This window comes from Heptranchias perlo, unplaced genomic scaffold, assembly GCF_035084215.1.
Source record: "Heptranchias perlo isolate sHepPer1 unplaced genomic scaffold, sHepPer1.hap1 HAP1_SCAFFOLD_50, whole genome shotgun sequence".
In the NCBI taxonomy this organism is placed as follows: domain Eukaryota; kingdom Metazoa; phylum Chordata; class Chondrichthyes; order Hexanchiformes; family Hexanchidae; genus Heptranchias; species Heptranchias perlo.
In genome coordinates this window covers 3,384,218-3,404,294 of record NW_027139516.1, presented here as the reverse complement: position 1 = coordinate 3,404,294, position 20,077 = coordinate 3,384,218, and the positions used below count along the sequence as shown (strand labels likewise).

Genomic DNA, 20,077 nt, shown 5'->3' with positions numbered 1-20,077 from the left:
AAAACACCCTGCAGGTGGACACATAGTGAGATAAATACAGGGCAGAGATGCAGACAGTATCCGGAAACATCGGGAAGTAGACAAGAGAAATAGATTGAGCGCTTTTTTATCAGAAAAATGTCTGAACCTCCACGGTCAATGAAAGGGCTTTTGTTGGTCGGTTTCCCATTGAACCGGATAATTCGGGAGAACTTGGTAGATGTTTGGTTCGGTTCCCTTGACCCCACCAGCGGAAAAGGTTTGTCGATTCCACCCGACAACTCGTTTCAAAAGCCACTCTGTCCAAAGCAAATGTATCCTTCCAGATTAAAAGGGAATAAAACTTGAAAAGAGTGTCACTGTGGATCAGTTTTCTCTCACTCAAAGTAAACTGTTCAATGAAGTAAAAGATGCACCTTCCAAAGAATCAGGGAACAGCCACTGTCTCCCTTTTTGGCAGGAGAAGAAAATCGATGTGGATGTTTCTGGAGACCAAGTTCCAACATAATGTTCCTGCCCGGAATCGAACTGGGGACTTTTTGTATACAAAGCAGACATGATAACCGCTGCACTACGGAAATGGATAATATTTCACTAAACAATGGGCAACTGAATGGTGTTCTCTCTCTGCTCGCAGTTGGAATGTGTTGTTTCAAGTGCAGCAAGAGATCCAGACAGTGGCTGTTCCCCCTTTGCTTTAAAAACTCTCAGGGTGGTGGGTTTCAGCCCACGTTGGGCGAGTACCGTTTTAAACTTATATGCTGCTTCCACCGGTGAGCCACAGCTCTGACACTTCCCCCACCCCCCCTCCGTCTCACCGCTCACGATGGGGCCGCGCCCGGGCTGAATCTCTCCAATTCGGTTTCCGCCCCTGTCGCAGCATGAAATGGCCCTTCTCAAAGTCACAAATGATGCCGTATGTGACTACCACCATGATATACTATCCCTCCTCATCCTTCTCAAATACAATATCTCACCGTGCTGTTATGCTGTTAGACTAGTTTCCTCTCTCTGCTCTTATTTGGAATGTGTTGCTTTTCCGTCTGACAACACTTAGTATCATCGTATTATGTTAGTCCACAAGAGGAGATCATTCGGCCCGTCGTGCCTGTGCCGGGTCAAACGCACATTTTCGTTCAAAATTCGTTCAGGAATAGATTGAGTGCTTTGTTATCAGAAAATTGCCTGAACCCCGACAGTCTACAGCTTTCCACCTCAATATCAACCACACGGCCTATTTTTGTGTCACCCGAAAATTTCTTCATCATGCCCCCTACGTTTAAGTCCAAATCGTTAATGCATACCACAAAAAGCAAAGGACCAAGTACCGAGCCTTCCGGCACCCCACTGGAAACAGCCTTCCAGCCGCAAAAACACCCATCGACCATTACCCTTTGCTTCCTGCCACTGAGCCAATTTTGGATCCAACAAGCCACATTCCCTTGGATCCCATGGGCCTTTAATTTTTCGATCAATCTGCCATTTGGGAATTTTTCAAAAGCCTTGCTAAAATCCATGTCGACTACATCAATTGCGCTACCCTCATCGATCCTCCTTGTCACCTCCTCGAAAAATTCAATCAGGTTAGTCAGACACGACCTCCCCTGAACAAATCCATGCTGACTGTCCTTGATGAGTCCGTGCCTTTCGAAGTGACAGTTTATCCGAGCCCCCAGAAATTATTCCAATAATTTGAAATGGAGTCTTTCTCCTGGTTGCTGCAATAACAGACAAGGCGATTAAAGTAACCATGCCCGGCGAGTTCAGTCGGGAGAGCATGAGATTCTTAATCTCAGGGTCGTGGGTTCGAGCCCCACTTTGGGCGAGTGCAATTTTCAACTTTTATGCTCAATTCACTGACCAACAGTGCAGAAATAATGCAGAATGGAATATGCATTCGGTAGTCAGGATGGCCGAGCGGTCTAAGGCGCTGCGTTCAGGTCGCAGTCTCTTCTGGAGGCGTGGGTTCGAATCCCACTTCTGACATTCCTTACTTTTACTAAGACGTGAAAATATTTTATTGGTGGATTGGGCTGCAGCTGATTTTTCGACCAAGTTGAGTTGCTCCTCCCACAAAAGCAACTGGCTTTGTGATGGAAATGTGACTTGAGAAGTTTCAAACGGTGAAATGTTTGACATATTAATGACCTGGACAAAGAAATAGAACAGCAGTGGGAAACATTTAAAACGGTGATCAATAGAGTCCAGGAGAAATATATCCCACTGAAAAGCAAGAACAAACTAGCCAGAAATGACACACCAGGGATGAATAAAGAAATAAGGGTAAAATTGAAACTGAAGAAAAAGGCACACACTGGACAATAAAAGAGAGAGGGGAATGTGAAAAGACTGGGAAAGAAGTCTAAAGAAATATTAGAAAGGCAAAAAGGAATATAAAAAAAAGCTAAGTATTCGAGACACAACAACAGCCAAAGAAAATTTAGGATAGGAATAGGCTCACTTAGCGATACACACGACAAACTCACAGGCAATGACAGCGAAATGGCAGAAATATTAAATAATCACTTTGCTTCAGTATTTACCAGGGAGACTAATATTGTGGGCATGGCAGTAGAAGAAGAGATCAAAAAATATGTAAAGACATTTAAGATGGAAAGCGGGGAGATAATTGATAAACTAATCAAACTCAGAGAGGAAATTTCCTGTTCGGAGGCTAACCAGAGTTTCAAACCGCTCAGCCACGCTAATTTCCGTATTACTGTTCAGGAGCTCATTTCACAGGGACACGATTACTGCGCTCCATTTAGGGAGGCTCAGTGAAAGGCGGAAATTGATCTATTAATCGAATCATAGAATAAGACAGCGCTATTCGGATACCATTCGGCCCATCGTGCCTGTGCCTGCTCTCTGAACGAGCTGTCCAGTTAGTACCACTCGCCTGCTGTTACTCCATTGCCCTGAAAATGTTTCCATCCAAGCGTTTATCCAATTCCCTTTTGAAAACTGTGAGTTAAGAAAAACAATAATGAAAGGGGTGCTGGGGCCTCTGCAGCGTCGATGTAGAGTGTGTGATAATTGAAGTTATCAAGATGGTTGCTTTACACATGGTATGTTGTGCAATCATCCTGAAATATCTTCAATATCCAATACAAATTGAATTGCAAACCTGAAGGACAAACACTGGAAAACAAGTCACGAGTGAACGCAAATCATCTGGGACCCGTTTTCAGCTTCACGGCACTTTAAATAAAGTGAAATAACTTTGCATTGAAAATATTTGGAACTTGCATCTGTGCCTTCACCTGTTCCATTTGTAAAAGTTGCTGGTGTCTGATGATGTACACGCCTCTGCTCCCTCCATTGATCAAGAAAGGAGGTGTTTGACGTTGACGGGACCTGTTGGTTATGAGCTCATCCTTTACATTGAGTGGGTTCGCGTTTTTTAAACGGCGTCAGCTTTAGCCCAGCGGTGAACTTCACAACAAACAAGTTCGACACCGTCTCACCGCGGGCATTGACTGACATGTTTATTGTTATTTCTTTCAGACCAAAATGAATAGTGACCGTGATTTTAAATTTGCACTAAGTGATTTTTAGATAGTCGCCTTTAAATGTTTCAAAGGCGACTCCTAATTTATGATAGTCCGGCCATTTCACCAGCCGTGTTGAAAACAAAACATGTCTCTGCTTTTCGCGTCTTTTTTCGAAAGGCAAAAAATATATTTCCCCTGGCCTCTGAAGGATGGACAAGTACATTTCAGAAAGCTGAAGCAAGTTCACCGAGCTTAAATCGTCTGACCACGTTAAAGGCAATGTATACAGATATATATGCAAGTCGTTGCTGCCTGTTTCTGTGGTTCTCTTTTTTCTGTGTGTGTCCATCTGCAAGTCGATTTTGAATCAATACCAGTGTTCGTGTCAGTTTGTTGCATGAAATAAATGAGGGTATCAGGCGCTCCCCTCCCTGCCACTGGGTCGGTGCTGAGTCAGGTTTTAGGCGAAACACCTGTTTCTTTTCTGTGAAAAAGCAATTGAAACCTTCATTCGGGAATTATCCAGTCTCATGTGAGCGGTGAAAGAAACAGTGACCCCGATGTGATGTGAACACGCAGCCTTTTGATCTGGAGTCAGACCTTTGCGCCATCCACTCTGAATACAGGATCCAGGATGTTATTACATATATATGAATGTTTCTCAAACACCGTTTCATTTATCCCACCTTGGTTGAATGGACAGGACTTACCAAATTTCCACCAGGTCCCACCGGGTGTGGGACAGTATTGGAAGCAGCCTTCACCCCCAATATCACAGGTCTTTCATCGCCTGCTCTCAGCGGGCTGCAAGTTATGGACTTTGTTCACATTTAATCAGCAGTGTGAATCGTTAAATATTTACTCATTTTTAATGGGAACAAGGTTTCCGCCCGGTTTCGAACTGGGGACCTTTCGCGTGTTCGGCGAACGTGATAACCACGACACTACGGAAACCTGAAGCTTGCAGTCCCGTGTTCGGGACATAACGCCTCAGCCAAGCTGATTTCACAGAGATACATTTACTGCGCTGTATTTCGGAAGGCTGCAGAGAAGGATCGGTGGCGATGGTCAGGCAGGGAATCCCAGAGCATCGCGCCCACACAAACATTTCACTGTTTTTCATGTGCCTGATATCCGACCGCAGTTTGAACTAGCGAATCAGGCATGCTCAGATTACATTGTTCACAGAGTGTTTTCTTGCAGCCAAATCACACATTCGAAAACTTGAAATGAGATTACGAGATCGGAGCCAATTAAAGTGCTCCCAGTTACTGCAGATCAGGAATTAAAACCTGGCACCGGCTTCAGGACTATCAGAATGAGGCAATGAATCCGAAAGTGGGAAGAGAAAGGTGCAACTTTCGTCCCTGAGTGGGCTCAAACCACCAAAGCTTTTGATTAACATCCGAACGCGCTAACCGATTGCGCCACAGAGATCACCCAATGCATGTGTTTGCAAGATACACTAAAGCAGCGTGTCACCTAGCCAAAGTTACAAGTTGCAGCCACAGAAATGCAATTGACAACTATCAGTGTTACTTTTCCAGAAACAACGGATGGGACATTGTTTGTGGAAACATGGAAACGGTCTGGTCTCGCTCACAGCATCGATAGATTGTCCAAACCTAATTGCCCTTGAGAAGGTGGTGGTGAGCCGTCTTCTTGAACCGCTGCAGTCAGTGTGGTGAAGGTTCTCCCTCAGTGTTGTTAGGTAGGGAGTTCCAGGATCCAACGGCGATGAAGGAACGGCCGATATATTTCCAAGTCGGGATGGTGTGTGACTTGGAGGGGAACGTGCAGGTGGTGTTATTCCCATGTACTTGCTGCCTTTGTCCTTCTAGGTGGTTGATGTCACGGGTTTGTGAGGTGCTGTGCAAGAAGGCAATCGAGTAACAAGTCGAGCAATGTATTCCGCTCAATCATTGATCATTCCATTCAGATCTTCTGCTTTTCAGCTGCACTTCCCCCCAAACATTGCAAATAATTTTGCTCAGTATTTGTTTCGCTTGTTTAATATTTTGTTCTCCGGCTTAGCTAGATTAATATTTCATTTCAATTATCAATGACAGGGAGCAATGAAAAATGAACTAGTGAGCAAAGTTTCGTTTATTATTAAAAAGCAGTGATTCCGAAATTATCCAGGCTGATATGAATGGTATAAGAAGTAGTGATTTCGACATGATTTAAATACGCAGCCTTCAGAATCCAGAGTCAGACGCGCTACCGTTTCACCACGAGGTCTACTGATGGCATAGATTATATATATATATATTATATATACTTATTATATACTTAAATATATATGTTTGATGCAGTGTTCTCTTGTGGTTGGGAATAGTTCATTGCACAAAAATAATTCAAGTCTGTGAGACATTTAATGTTTTCTTTAATCACCATTAATACGTTCTGTTGCACACTGAAGGAAATGCTAACTTGTTTGCCAAGTGACAATTAAAACGTCAATAAATCTTTGTGTTTTGTATGTCATGAACTTTTATCCCTTCCCGTTTTACATACTGTATTTTAGGAGTCTGCTTAAAAGTGTTTAGTGCTTATTATACCAGGAATCTGGTGTAGGCGTTGTTAAATTTAAAAAGGTTTGTCGCCCCTTTCATGCATGAACAAACTCGACCCTGAAGGTTGATGGGGAGCAAGTCCCAACAACATGCTTCCCTCCGAGGTTAAATCGGGGACTTTCTGCGTGTAACTGGTGAACATGATAACCGCTGCACTATGGAAATGAGAAACTTTTCGTTCTTAGCTCTGAAGGAAGTGTCTCGGGAAAACATGAACTGTTGACTCTCTTTGCACTGACTCTTTTCACGAATATTTCATCGATCGAAACTCTCCAAGTCACAGGGAAAAAATGTCAAAGTCATTAAACTCCCGAATCAGCCCCAAAATCTATCAATCTCAGTTTTGAAATTTTCAATTGACCCCCAGCCTCAACTGCTTTTTGAGGGAGAGAGTTCCAGAATTCCACTCCCCTTTGTGTGAAGAAGTGCTTCCTGACATCAACCCTGAACGGCCCACCTCTAATTTTAAGGTTATGCCCCCTTGTTCTGGACTCTCCCCACCAGAGGAAATAGTCTCTATCTGCCGTGTCAAATCCTTTAATAATCCAAACACCTCAATTAGATCACCCCTTAATATTCTGCACTCAAGGGAATGCAAGTCTGGTCTTTGCAACCTGTCCTCATAATTGCTAATCAAGGATAGCCAACAAAAAGGGTTTTACGAAGGCTGGCTCTTGAATGCATTGGTTTTTGTCAACGGGCTCGTTGGTCTTGGGGTATGATTCTTGCTTCGGGGTTCTCTGTCCAAATATGTGAGAGGTCCCGGGTTCAAATCCCGGATGAGCCCTTATTTTACTCTTCAACTTCCAAAGACAGAAAAGTACCCAAATCACCCCACATGAGTGAAACAATTCCAATGTTTCATACTATTACCAAACACAACTGCCCAACGTGGTTCTGATGAAAGGTCATTGACCTGAAACATTAACTCGGTTTCTCTCTCCACAGATTCTGCCTGACCTGCTGAGGGTTTCCAGAATTTTCGATGTCATCAGAGTATCACTTCCCTCATCACCCAACTACACTCCTCCACTAGATGCAGCCTTGTGGTGCAAACAGGCTCCTTCGGCACAGCCAGGTGTTCTGCTTTCGGCATTAATTATAACTATAACTTTTGAACTTGTTAGTTAAAACATATGGCCTTGCCCATTGACCAGAGAGCAGAATGGTGTTTATCTCTCACCAGTGCAGCCCTTTCCCGCTGCGTCAGCTTGGAATGATATGTAGCAATCATACATATCTCACACCTCTCCTGCTTCCCTGTGAAGCTGGTAAGACGAATAGCACACAATGCTGTCTGACACACAAACACACCAGCTCTGAATGATTTAAAGGCCTTGTTATGATTGTCAGAGAATTGTTTATATCAAAAGGATAATTAAACTTATGAGTATTATGATATCAGCTCCGATCCAAGAGTTTCTGGACTTCAGAATCTACTCGTCTCTATATTAAACATATGCATGCATATAAAATGAAGCAAATCTGTCTTATTATTGTAGTTTCATTCTCCCAACAGAGATTTATACTTCCTTACTTAAGAGGCAAATGGTAAAGGTTAATATTAATTCAATATAAAGACTAACTCTTTCCTTACAATACAGATACCCCAAACTAATATAACACCTCAAACTGATAGAGCTTCTCAAATTAAAACAGTACCTCAAACGAATACGGTACCTCAAGCTAATACAATACCTGAAACGGATAGAGAATCTGAAACTAATATAATACCTCAAGCTAATACATCATCTCAAACTAATAAAGTACCTCAAACTAATACAGTACCTCAATCAAATACAGAACCTGAAACATAAATTAATACCTCAAACTCATACAGCATCTCAATCTAATACAGTATCTCAAAGCAATAAAGTACCTCAAACAAATACAACAGCTTAATCCAATACAGCACCTCAAACTGATGCAGAATCTGAAATTAATATTTTTTTTTATTCGTTAATGGGATGTGGGTGTCGCTGGCGAGGCCGGTATTTATTGCCCATCCCTAATTACCCTTGAGAAGGTGGTGGTGAGCCGCCTTGTTGAACCGCTGCAATCCGTGTGACGAAGGCTCTCCCGCAGTGCTAATAAGTAACAGACAAAGCAGCGATTAGCGCGCCGGTTGCAGGAGAGCTGGTTGGCGGTGATATCGATGCTGTGAGCGAGATCAGACCGTTTCCATGTTTCCACAAACAATGTTCCTTCCTTTATTTCTGGAAAAGTAACACTGATAATGGACAACTACATTTCTGTGGCTGCAACATGAAACTTTGACCAGGTGACACGCTGCTTTCGTGTATATTGCAAGAAACCGCACCGGTTGGTCTCTGTGGCGCAATCGGTTGCGCGTTCGGCTGTTAACCGTAAAGGCTGATGTTTCGAGCAAGAAAACACTCAATGAACAATATCATCTGAGCATGCCATTCGCAATAGTTTAAACTGCGGTCGGATAACAGGTACATGAAAAAAACAGTGAAATGTTTGTGTCGGCGCGATGCTCTGGGATTCCCTGCCTGACCATCGCTACCTGTCCTTCTCTGCAGCCTTCCGAAATGCAGCGCAGTAAATGTATCCCTGTGAAATGAGCTCCTGGACAGGAATACGGAAATTAGTTTGGCTGAGGGGTTATATCCATATCACAGAGCTTGAAGCATCAGTTTTCCGTAGTATAGTGGTTATCACGTTTGCCAAGCAGGCGAAAGGTCCCCGGTTCGGAACTGGTCGGGCGCACTTTGTAAACCTTGTCCCCATTAAAAATGATTAAATATTTAACGATTCACATTGCTGAATGATGTGAACAAAGTCCATATCTCCCAGCCCTGTTCATGCAGTCCGCTGGGAGCAGGCGATGAATGCCAGCGTGACATTGAGGGTGAAGTCTGCTTCCAAGACTGTCTCACACCCGGTGGGATCTGGCGGAGATTTGATAAGCCCTATCTATTCAACCAATATATGAAACGGTGTTTGAGAAACATTCAAAAAATATAATAACATCCAGGATCCTGTCTTCAGAGTGCGTGGCGCAAAGGTCTGACTCCAGATCAAAAGGCTGCGTGTTCACATCACATCGGGGTCACTGTTTCTTTCACCGCTCACATGAGACTGGATAATTCCCGAATGAAGGTTTCAATTGCTTTTTCACACAAAACAAAACAGAAGTTTGGTCTAAACCCTGACTCAGTACCGACCCAGTGGCAGGGAGGGGAGCGCCTGATACCCTCATTTATTTCATGCAACAAACTGACACGAATACTGGTATTGATTCAAAATCGACCTGCAGATGGACACACACAGAAAAAAGACAACCACAGAAACAGACAGCAACTACTTGTAGATATATATATATATATATATATCTGTATATATCGCCTTTAACGTGGTCAGACGATTTAAGCTCGGTGAACTTGCTTCTGCTTTCTGAACTGTACTTGTCCATCCTTCAGAGGTCACGGGAAATATATTTTTTGCCTTTCGAAAAAAGACGCGAAAAGCAGAGACATGTTTTGTTTTCAACACGGCTGGTGAAATGGCCGGACGATCATAAATTAGGGGTCGCCTTTGAAACACTGAAAGGAGACTACCTAAAAATCACTGAGTGCAAATTTAAAATCACGGTCACTATTTATTTAGGGCTGAAAGAAATAACAATAAACATGGCATGATGTGGAGATGCCGGTGATGGACTGGGGTTGACAATTGTAAACAATTTTACAACACCAAGTTATATTCCAGCAATTTTATTTTAAATTCACAAGCTTTCGGAGGCTTCCTCCTTCCTCAGGTGAACGTTTGTTGGAAACGTTTGTCATTTCCAACAAACGTTCACCTGAGGAAGGAGGAAGCCTCCGAAAGCTTGTGAATTTAAAATAAAATTGCTGGACTATAACTTGGTGTTGTAAAATTGTTTACAATAAACATGGCAGTCAGCGTCCGCGGTGAGACGGTGTCGAACTTGTTTGCTGCGAAGTTCACCGCTGGGCTAAAGTTGAAGGACGCGAACCCACTCAATGGAAAGAATGAGCTCAGAACCAACAGGTCCCGTCAACGTCAAACACCTCCTTTCTTGTTCAATGGAGGGAGCAGAGGCGTGTACATCATCAGACGCCAGCAACTTTAAGAAATGGAACAGATAAAGGCACAGATGCAAGTTCCAAATCTTTTCAATGCAAAGTTATTTCTCTTTATTTAAAGTGCGGTGAGGCTGAAAACGGGTCCCAGATGATTTGCGTTCACTCGTGACTTGTTTTCCAGTGTTTGTCCGTCAGATTTGCAATTCAATTTGTATTGGATATTGAAGATATTTCAGGATGATTGCACAACATACCATGTGTAAAGCAACCATCTTGATAACTTCAATCATCACACACTCTACATCGACGCTGCAGAGGCCCCAGCACCCCTTTCAATATTGTTTTTCTTAACTCACAGTTTTCAAAAGGGAATTGGATAAAAGCTTGGATGGAAACTTTTTCTGGTCTATGGGGAAACAGCAGGCGAGTGGGACTAACTGGACAGCACTTTCAGAGAGCTGGCACAGACACGATGGGCCGAATGGCATCCGAATGGCGCTGTCCTATTCTCTGATTCTATTAATAGGTCAATTTCCACCTGTCACTGAGCCTCCCTAAATGGAGCGCAGTAATCGTGTCGCTGTGAACTGTGCTCCTGAACAGTAATACGGAAATTAGCGTGGCTGAGCGGTTTCAAACTCTGGTTCGGCTCCTAACAGGAAATTCCCTCTCTAGCTTTGATTAGTTTATGAATTATCTCCCCCCTTTCGATCTTAAATGTCTTTATATATTTTTTTATCTCTTCTTCTCCTGTCATGCCCACAATATTAGTCTCCCTGGTAAATACTGAAACAAAGTGATTATTTAATATTTCTGCCATTTCGCTGTCATTGCCTGTGAGTTTGTCATGTGTATCCCTTAGTGGCCCTATTCCAATCCTAAATTTTCTTTGGCTGTTGATGTGTCCAGAATACTTCGCTTTTTTGATATTCCTTTTTGCCTTTCCAATAGTTCTTTAGACTACTTTCCCAGTATTTTCACATTCCCCTCTCTCCTTTATTGTCTCGTGTGTGCCTTTTTCTTTCGTTTCAATTTTGTCCTTATTTCTTTATTCATCCCTGTTGTATCATTTCTGGCTAGTTTTTTCTTGCTTTGTCGTGGGATATATTTCTTCTGGACTCTATCGATCATCGTTTTAAATGTTTCCCACTGCTGTTCTGTTTCTTTGTCCCGGTCATTAATATGTCAAACATTTCACCATTCAAAACTTCTCAAGTCACATCTGCATGACAAAGCCAGTTGCTTTTGTGGGAGGAGCAAATCAACTTGGCAGAAAAATCAGCTGCAGCCCAATCCACAAATAAAATATTTCCACGTCTTGGTAAAAATCAGCAATGTCAGAAGTGGGATTCGAACCCACGCCTCCAGCAGAGACTGCAACCTAAACGCAGCGCCTTAGACCGCTCGGCCATTCTGACTACCGATACCATGCTTTATTCTGCATTATTTCTGCACTGTTGGCCAGTGATAGCAGCATGAAACTTAAAAATGGTCCTCGCCTACTGTGGGGCTCGAACCCACGATCCTGAGATTAATAGTCTCATGTTCGACCAAATGAGCTCGCCAGGCCTGAGTACTAATTACCGCCTTATCTGTTATTGCAGCAAGCAGGAGAAAGACTCAATTTCAAATGAGGGACAGGATCAACTGTCACTTCGAAAGGCACGGACCAATCAAGGGCAGTCAGCATGGATTTGTTGAGGGGAGGTCGTGTCCAACTCACCTGATTGAATTTTTAGAGGAGATGACAAGGAGGATCGATTAGGGTAGCTCAATTGATGTAGTCGACATGGATTGCAGCAAGGCTTTTGAAAAATTCCCACATGGCAGATTGGTCGAAAAAGTAAAGGCCCATGGGATCCAAGGGAATGTGGCTTATTGGATCCAAAATTAGCTGAGTGGTAGAAAGAAAGTGAGTTCTTCGAGGATATAACGTATAGGGTGGATAAAGGGGAACCAGTGGACATAGTGTATTTAGACTTCCAGAAGGCATTCGACAAGGTGCCACATAAAAGATTATTACTTAAGAAAAAAAATCACGGGATTGGGGGTAATATTCTGGCATGGGTGGAGGATTGGTTATCGAACAGGAAGCAGAGAGTTGGGATAAATGGTTCATTTTCGGACTGGCAACCAGTAACCAGTGGTGTTCCACAGGGGTCGGTGCTGGGTCCCCAACTCTTTACAATCTATATTAACGATTTGGAGGAGGGGACCGAGTGCAACATATAAAAATTTGCAGATGATACAAAGATGGGAGGGAAAGTAGAGAGTGAGGAGGACATAAAAAACCTGCAAGGGGATATAGACAGGCTGGGTGAGTGGGCGGAGATTTGGCAGATGCAATATAATATTGGAAAATGTGAGGTTATGCACTTTGGCAGGAAAAATCAGAGAGCAAGTTATTTTCTTAATGGCGAGAGACTGGAAAGTACTGCAGTACAAAGGGATCTGGGGGTCCTAGTGCAAGAAAATCAAAAAGTTGGTATGCAGGTGCAGCAGGTGATCAAGAAAGCCAACGGAATGTTGGCTTTTATTGCTAGGGGGATAGAATATAAAAACAAGGAGGTATTGCTGCAGTTATATAAGGTATTGGTGAGACCGCACCTGGAATACTGCATACAGTTTTGGTCTCCATACTTAAGAAAAGACATACTTGCTCTCGAGGCAGTACAAAGAAGGTTCACTCGGTTAATCCCGGGGATGAGGGGGCGGACATATGAGGAGAGGTTGAGTAGATTGGGACTCTACTCATTGGAGTTCAGAAGAATGAGAGGCGATCTTATTGAAACATATAAGATTGTGAAGGGTCTTGATCGGGTGGATGCAGTAAGGATGTTCCCAAAGATGGGTGAAACTAGAACTAGGGGGCATAATCTTAGAATAAGGGGCCACTCTTTCAAAACTGAGATGAGGAGAAACTTCTTCACTCAGAGGGTAGTGGGTCTGTGGAATTTGCTGCCCCAGGAAGCTGTGGAAGCTACATCATTAGATAAATTTAAAACAGAAATAGACAGTTTCCTAGAAGTAAAGGGAATTAGGGGTTATGGGGAGCGGGCAGGAAATTGGACATGAAGCTGAGTTCGGATCGGTCAATGCCCTGTGGGTGGCGGAGAGGGCCCAGGGGCTATGTGGCCGGGTCCTGCTCCGACTTCTTGTGTTCTTTAGATTTGTGGTTAGGATCAGATCAGCCATGATCTTATTGAATGGCGGAGCAGGCTCGAGGGGCCGATTGGCCTACTCCTGCTCCAATTTCTTATGTTCTTATGTTCTTATGTAATGGTCAACGGGTGTTTTTGCGGCTGGAAGGCTGTTTCCAGTGGTGTGTCGCAGGGCTCGGTACTTGGTCCTTTGCTTTTTGTGGTATACATTAACGATTTGGACTTAAGCGTAGGGGGCATGATTGAGAAATTTGCGGTTGACATAAAAGTGGGCCGTGTGGTTGATAGCGAGGAGGAAAGCTGTGGACTGTGGGGGTTCAGGCAATTTTCTGATAAAAAAAACACTCAATCCATCTCTGAACTTATTTTGAACGAATACGTGTGTTTGACCCGGCACAGGCACGATGGGCCGAATGATCTCCTCTTGTGGACTAACATAAAACCATGATACTAAGTGTTGTCAGATGGAAAAGCAACACATTCCAAATAAGGGCAGAGAGAGGAAACTAGTCTAACAGCATAACAGCACGGTGAGATATTGTATTTGAGAAGGATGAGGAGGGATAGTTTATCATGCTGGTAATCACATAGGGCATCATTTGTGACTTTGATAAGGACCATTTCATGCTGCGACAGGGGCGGAAACCTGATTGGAGAGATTCAGCCCGGGCGTGGCCCCATCGTGTGCGGTGAGACGGAGGGGGGCGGGTGGAAGCAGCATAAAAGTTTAAAACGGTACTCGCCCAACGTGGGGCTCAAACCCACTACCCTGAGAGTTTTTAAAGATAAGGGGGAGCAGCCACTGTCTGTGTCTCCAGCTGCAATGGAAAGAACACATTCCAAGTACGAGCAGAGAGAACACACCATTCAGCTACCCATTGTGTTACATACTATGCCATCGGTTTCCGTAGTGTAGCGGTTATCACGTTCGCTTTACACGTGAAAGGTCCCCGGTTCGATCCCGGGCAGAAACATTATGTTGGAACTTGGTCTCAACAAACATCCAGACCGATTTTCTTCTCCTTCCATAAAGGGAGACAGTGGCTGTTGCCGTCTTCTTTGTCAGCTGCATCTTTTACTTCATTAAACAGATAATTTTGAGTGAGAGAAAACTGATCCACAGTGACGCTCTTTTCAAGTTTTATTCTCTTTTAATCTGGAAGGATATATTGGCTTTGGACAGAGTGGCTTTTGAAAGGAGTTCGTCGGGTGGGATGGGCAAACCTTTTCCAATGGTGGGGGACAATGGAATACGAACCAACCATCTCCCAAGTTCTCCCGAATTCTCCGGTGCAATGGGAAACCGGCCAACAAAAGCCCTTTCATTGACCGTGGAGGTTCAGACAATTTTCGGCTAACAAAGCGCTCAATCTATTTCTCTTGTCTCTTTCCCGATGTTTCCGGATACTGTCTGCATCTCTGCCCTGTGTTTATCTCACTGTGTGTCCACCTGCAGGGTGGTTTTTGAACGAAGATGTGTGTTTGTCTTCTGTTATTTGCATTAAATAAATGAGGTCATCAGGTGCTTCCCTCCCGGCCAGAGGCAGACTTTCGAGCAGGGTTCTGTTAATTGTGAAGACGCAAAGAAAACTTGAATTGCAGAATTGTTCAAACCGGCTCTCAGGGAAAAAACTGTGACCCCGACGTGATTTGAACACGCAACCTTCTGATCTGGAGTCAGACGCGCTATCGTTGCTCTACGAGGCCTGGATGCTACATTGCGTGTTTGTTTCAATCAATGTTTGTCAAGCACCGCTTTAGAGCTCCGAGATTGGTGGAATGAGTTGGCTTTCAAATCCCCGCCCACTCCCACCGGATGTCAGGCAGCATCAGAAGTCGCCGTCACCTGTCAGCGGCAGCATGGTGCTCGCTTCCATCGCCTGCTGTCAGCGGACTGCAGCAAATCCAATTCCATTCATCCTGCACCCAGAATTATCACATCACAGGAAATGGATGTGGGAAACTGCTCAAGGTACATAACAGGAGGGGATCTTCTGAAAAACATTTAGACTTTCCGTGTTTAGACTTCGATTGGAACTGCAAAAAAGAACGTGTGAAAATATAAACTATGGGTGTGATGTTTATACATGTAGGAAACTGCTCAAAATACATAACAGGAGGGGAAACTTCTGAAAAACACGTGGACTTTCGATGTTTGGACTTTGGTGAGAACTGCAAAAATGAACGTGTGAAAATATAAATTATGGGTGTGATGCTTCGATTTAAAGTGAATGTTTGTTTGCGGATTTCTCCCGTTACTGTCGCAACTATGGGTTGTTAATCCATCAACAATAACTTCCGCTTGATTTTAGCTCGAGTGGTTACAAAATAGCAATTTTAATAGACTGATTACAACAGAGTTGCACTATAGGTGTCTTCAACATTACATTCAACAGTATTATTATCATAATACAACTGTCTACAGATTACATTAATGACAAGCAATCAACACAAACTGACCTGTCTGCGAATCCAGGTAGATCAGATCTGACCTTTGCGGACTGCCTGTGGCAATGGACTTCTGACTGTCCCCTATTGAGAGCTCTAACATTTGAGAAGGGAGCATGCCCTATCTTTATACGATTCGGCTGCATTGTTCTGTCCGTAAGCACCACTGATCTTAACTCATGGTCGTAAACCATCCCACTTTGCTGACTCTCAGAAACCACCAAGGGTTGTTTATTGTCTTAGTTTTTTTTAGACTTTCTCCGTCATCAGGTTTTGGATAATTATACTAGGTTAGCACAACCTGGAATTCAGGTGTCCAGGCACTCAAGTTTCTCTGGACATCAACATTTCATAGTTTCTCACCATTTCAAAAATATTCAGTTCTCTGTTCTTCCTACCAAAGTGAATAACCTTACATTTCCCCACATTATACTCCATCTGCCACATTCTTGCCCACACGCTTAACCTGTCTGTATCCCTTTGTAGACTCTTTGTGTCCTCTTCACAGCTTACTTTCCCACCTAGATTTGTATCTTCAACAAACTTGGATACATTACACTCGATCCCTTCATCAAGTCATTACAAGTCGTCTATAGGCATATAAATAGCAAACTGGTCGTGAGAGGAGGGGTATGAACGATTAGGGACCAAAAAGGAGATCTACACATGAAGGCACAGGGCATGGCTGAGGTTCTAAATGAGTATTTTGCATCTGTCTTTACCGAGGTAGAAAATGCTGCCTAATCACAGTAAATCACATTAAATGGGGAGGTAGTTGAGATACTGGATGGGGTGAAAATTGATAAAGAGGAGATCGTAGAAAGGCTGGCTGTACTTAAAGTAGATAAGTCACCTGGTCCGAATGGGATGCATGCTAGGTTGCTGAGGGAAGTAAGGGTGTAAATTGCAGAGGTCCTGGCCATAATCTTTCAATCCTCCTTAGATACAGGGTTTGCTGCCATAGAACTGGAGAATTGCAGATGTTACACCCTTGTTCAAAAAAGGGTGTAAGGATAAAACCAACAACGAGATGCCAGTCAGTTTCACCACGATGGTGGGAAGGTTTTAGGAATGATGATCTGGGACAAAATTAATAGTCATTTGGACAGGAAAGCCACTTTGGATTTGTTAAAGGCAAACCGTGATTGAGTTTCGTGATGAATTGACAGAGAGGGCTGATGAGGGCAATGTGGTTGATGTTGTGTAAATGGCCTTTCAAAAGACGGTTGATAAAGTGCCACAAAATAGACTTGTCAAAATGGGCGATAGTGGATGCTTCCTTATTCTTTAAAAGCGCTTTCTTTTATTTCACTCAACAGATAACTTTGAATGAGCGAAAACTGATCCACAGTGAGGCTTATTTCAAGTTTATACCCTTTTAATCTGAAAGGATATATTGGCCTTGGAAGGAGTGCAGCAAAAATTCACCAGATTGTTACCAGGGTGCAATAAGTTAAATTATGAGAAGATGTTGTATAAATTAGGTTTAAAATCACACAAGTCACACTGCAAAACGTTTTCATTTTTGATACATACATTAATGACCTGGACATGAGTATACAGGGTATAATTTGAAAGTTTGCAGATGACACGAATCTCGGGAATGTAGTAAACAATGTGGTGGATCGTATCAGACTTCAGGAGGACATAGAAAGCCTGGTGAAATGGACTTTAATAATAGAGGCATAGAGTACAAAAGCAGCACAATTATGCTAAACGTTTATAAAACACTGGTTAGACTGCAGCTGGAGCATTGTATTCAATTCTGAGCACCGCACTTTAGGAAAGATGTCAAGGCCTTGTAGAGGGTGCAGAGGAGATTTACTGGAATGGTAACAGGGATGAGGCACTTTAGTTATGTGGTGAGACTGGAGAATCTGGGATTATCCCCTGAAAGCGCAGAAGGTTAAGGGGAGATTTGAAAGAGTTGTTCAAAATAATGAAAGGTTTTGACAGAGCAAATAAGGAGAAACTGTTTTCAGTTGCAGAAGGGTCGGTAACCAGAGGACACAGATTTAAGGTAATTGGCAAAAGAGCCTGAGGCGACATGGGGGAACATAATTTACACAACGAGTTGTTATGATCTGGAATGCGCTGCCTGAAAGACCGGTGGAAGCAGATTCAATAGTAATTTTCAAAACGGGATTGGATAAATACTTGAAAAGGAAAACAATTTGCAGGGCTTATGAGGAAAAAGCTTATGGTGGTGAGACATCTTGGATAGCTCTTTCAAAGAACTAGCACAGGCACGATGGGCAGAATGATCTCCTTCTGTGTTGTAACATATTAAGTTTTGCTGGACGGAGAAGCAACACATTCCAAATCAGAACAGAGACAGGAGACTAAGTCAGTTCACCATTGTTTTTAATGAGATAGTAGCGGTTTCCGTAGTGTCGTGGTTATCGCGTTTGCTTCACATGCGAAAGGTTCCCGAGTGTAAACATTGTTTTGAAATTTGCTCTCCATAAACATCCACGGAGGAGACTTTTTCTCGTGCCAAAAAGGGCGACAGTGGCTGCTCCCTTATTCTTGAAAAGCTGCATCTTTTAATTCACGAAACAGATAACTTTGAGTGAGAGAAAACTGATCCTCAGTGACGCTCATTTCAAGTTTTATTCCCTTTTACTCTAAAAGGGTATATTGTCCTTGGAAGGAGCGCAGCCCAGATTTACCAGAATGTTAGCAGGGCTCGAAGGGTTAAATTATGAGGAGCGGTTACATACTTCTATTCCCTGGAATATAGAAGTCTTTTTATGATTTTGAAAGGTAGATAGACAAACCCTTTCCGCTGGTGAGGGAGCCTAAGACAATATCACAATATCACAGTAGATGTTTTACGAGTGAAAACGGCCCTACGCATCACTGTGAGTGTCAGAGACGAGCCCCTTGGTGCTGCGTCCTGTACAGTGAATGTCAAAACTTGTAAAAGTTGCAGAAAGTGTCAGGGGTTCAGATACACAAATCTCTAATGGGAATGAGATTTTGTCAGAGGTTGCAGCCTTCCCTATTTCTCTTGCCCTTTGCGAGGCACCTGTTCCGGTTTAAATTCACAAACTGGATGAGTTGGTGATCACGGTACAGCAGACTCAGCGGTCCCGGGTGAGAGAGAGAGAAATCAGCCCGGGCGCGGCCACAATGTGCGCGGTGACACTGCACGGGAGGTCGGGGGTGGAGTCAGAGCTTGGGTTCACCCCTGAAAGCAACATTAAAAGTTTAAAAGCGAATTCGCCCAACGGGGAGCTCGAATCCACGATTCTGTGATTAAGAGTGTTATGCTCTACCGACTGAGCGAGCCGGGCCTGAGAAACCCAACCACTCTTGTCTGTCATTGCAGTAAACTCGCCCCTGGGTGTCCATGTGCAGCAATCCCAAAATAACGTCCATTTCATTGGCTGTGTTTATCTGTGTGTATGATTTTGAACGAATATGAGTGTTTGCCTTCTGTTAGTAACATTCAATAAAAGAGGGCATCAGACACTTCCCTCCCTGACACTGGGGAACCAGTGAAAACGCAACTAAAGCATGAATTGCGGAATTATACAGACTCTTATCAGCGCCAAAAGTAGCTTTAGTATATATACACCCCAATAAATAAATAAATAATACAGGTGTATGTAAATACATTTGCAACGAAAAGAGTCACAAAACCAGAAATATTATTTGAACCTAATACAAGCACTCCCAGATATATTTAGAAACCTGACATGTGTTTTCTGGTGGTGTCGTGGTTAGGATTTGGCATTCTCACTGCCACAGCCTTGGTTCGATTCCTGATCAGAGGACTTGCTGTTACAAAAAACAAATGCCAATTTTGGAGAATCACAGCAAATGTTCGACACAGAAGGAGGCCATTCGGCCCATCATGTCCGCGCCGGCCGAAAATGCGCCACTCAGCCGAATCCTACTTTCCAGCGCTCGGTCCGTTGCCTTTTTGGTTACGCCACTTCAGGTGCATATCCAAGTATTATTTAAATGTAACGAGGGATTCTGCCTCCAGCACCCTTTCAGGCAGTCAGTTCCAGACTCCTGCCACCCTCTGGGTAAAAATAATTCTCCTCAGCTCCTCTCTAATCCTTCCACCAATCACTTTAAATCTATGCCCCCTGGTTATTGACCTCCCTGCTAAGGTAAATAGGTCCATCCCATCCACTCTATCTAGGCCCTTCATAATTTTGTACACCTCAATTAAATCACACAACTCCCTCTGAATACCAACATATATTGGACTCTCACCTTTTAAAAAGTATTCTGCTTTTCGATTCTTCCTACCAAAGTGGACAATTTCACATTTTCCCACCTTATACTCCAACTGCCACCTTCTTACCCAATCACTTAACCTGTCCGCC

At 43.4% G+C, this 20,077-nt stretch overlaps 5 non-coding genes across 5 annotated transcripts; 3 read left to right on the top strand and 2 right to left on the bottom strand.

The window, feature by feature from the left end:
- The first annotated feature begins 1,731 nt into the window (after window positions 1-1,731).
- trnak-cuu (transfer RNA lysine (anticodon CUU)) lies at window positions 1,732-1,804 on the top strand. The gene has a single exon. It is a non-coding gene; the product is annotated as a tRNA-Lys (tRNA).
- Window positions 1,805-1,882: 78 nt separating this feature from the next.
- trnal-cag (transfer RNA leucine (anticodon CAG)) lies at window positions 1,883-1,965 on the top strand. Its single transcript has one exon. It is a non-coding gene; the product is annotated as a tRNA-Leu (tRNA).
- Window positions 1,966-11,457: 9,492 nt separating this feature from the next.
- Window positions 11,458-11,540, bottom strand: trnal-uag (transfer RNA leucine (anticodon UAG)). The gene has a single exon. It is a non-coding gene; the product is annotated as a tRNA-Leu (tRNA).
- A 2,644-nt stretch (window positions 11,541-14,184) lies between these two features.
- On the top strand, window positions 14,185-14,257 carry trnav-uac (transfer RNA valine (anticodon UAC)). Its single transcript has one exon. It is a non-coding gene; the product is annotated as a tRNA-Val (tRNA).
- Window positions 14,258-14,918: 661 nt separating this feature from the next.
- trnaw-cca (transfer RNA tryptophan (anticodon CCA)) lies at window positions 14,919-14,990 on the bottom strand. The gene has a single exon. It is a non-coding gene; the product is annotated as a tRNA-Trp (tRNA).
- Window positions 14,991-20,077: the final 5,087 nt, after the last annotated feature.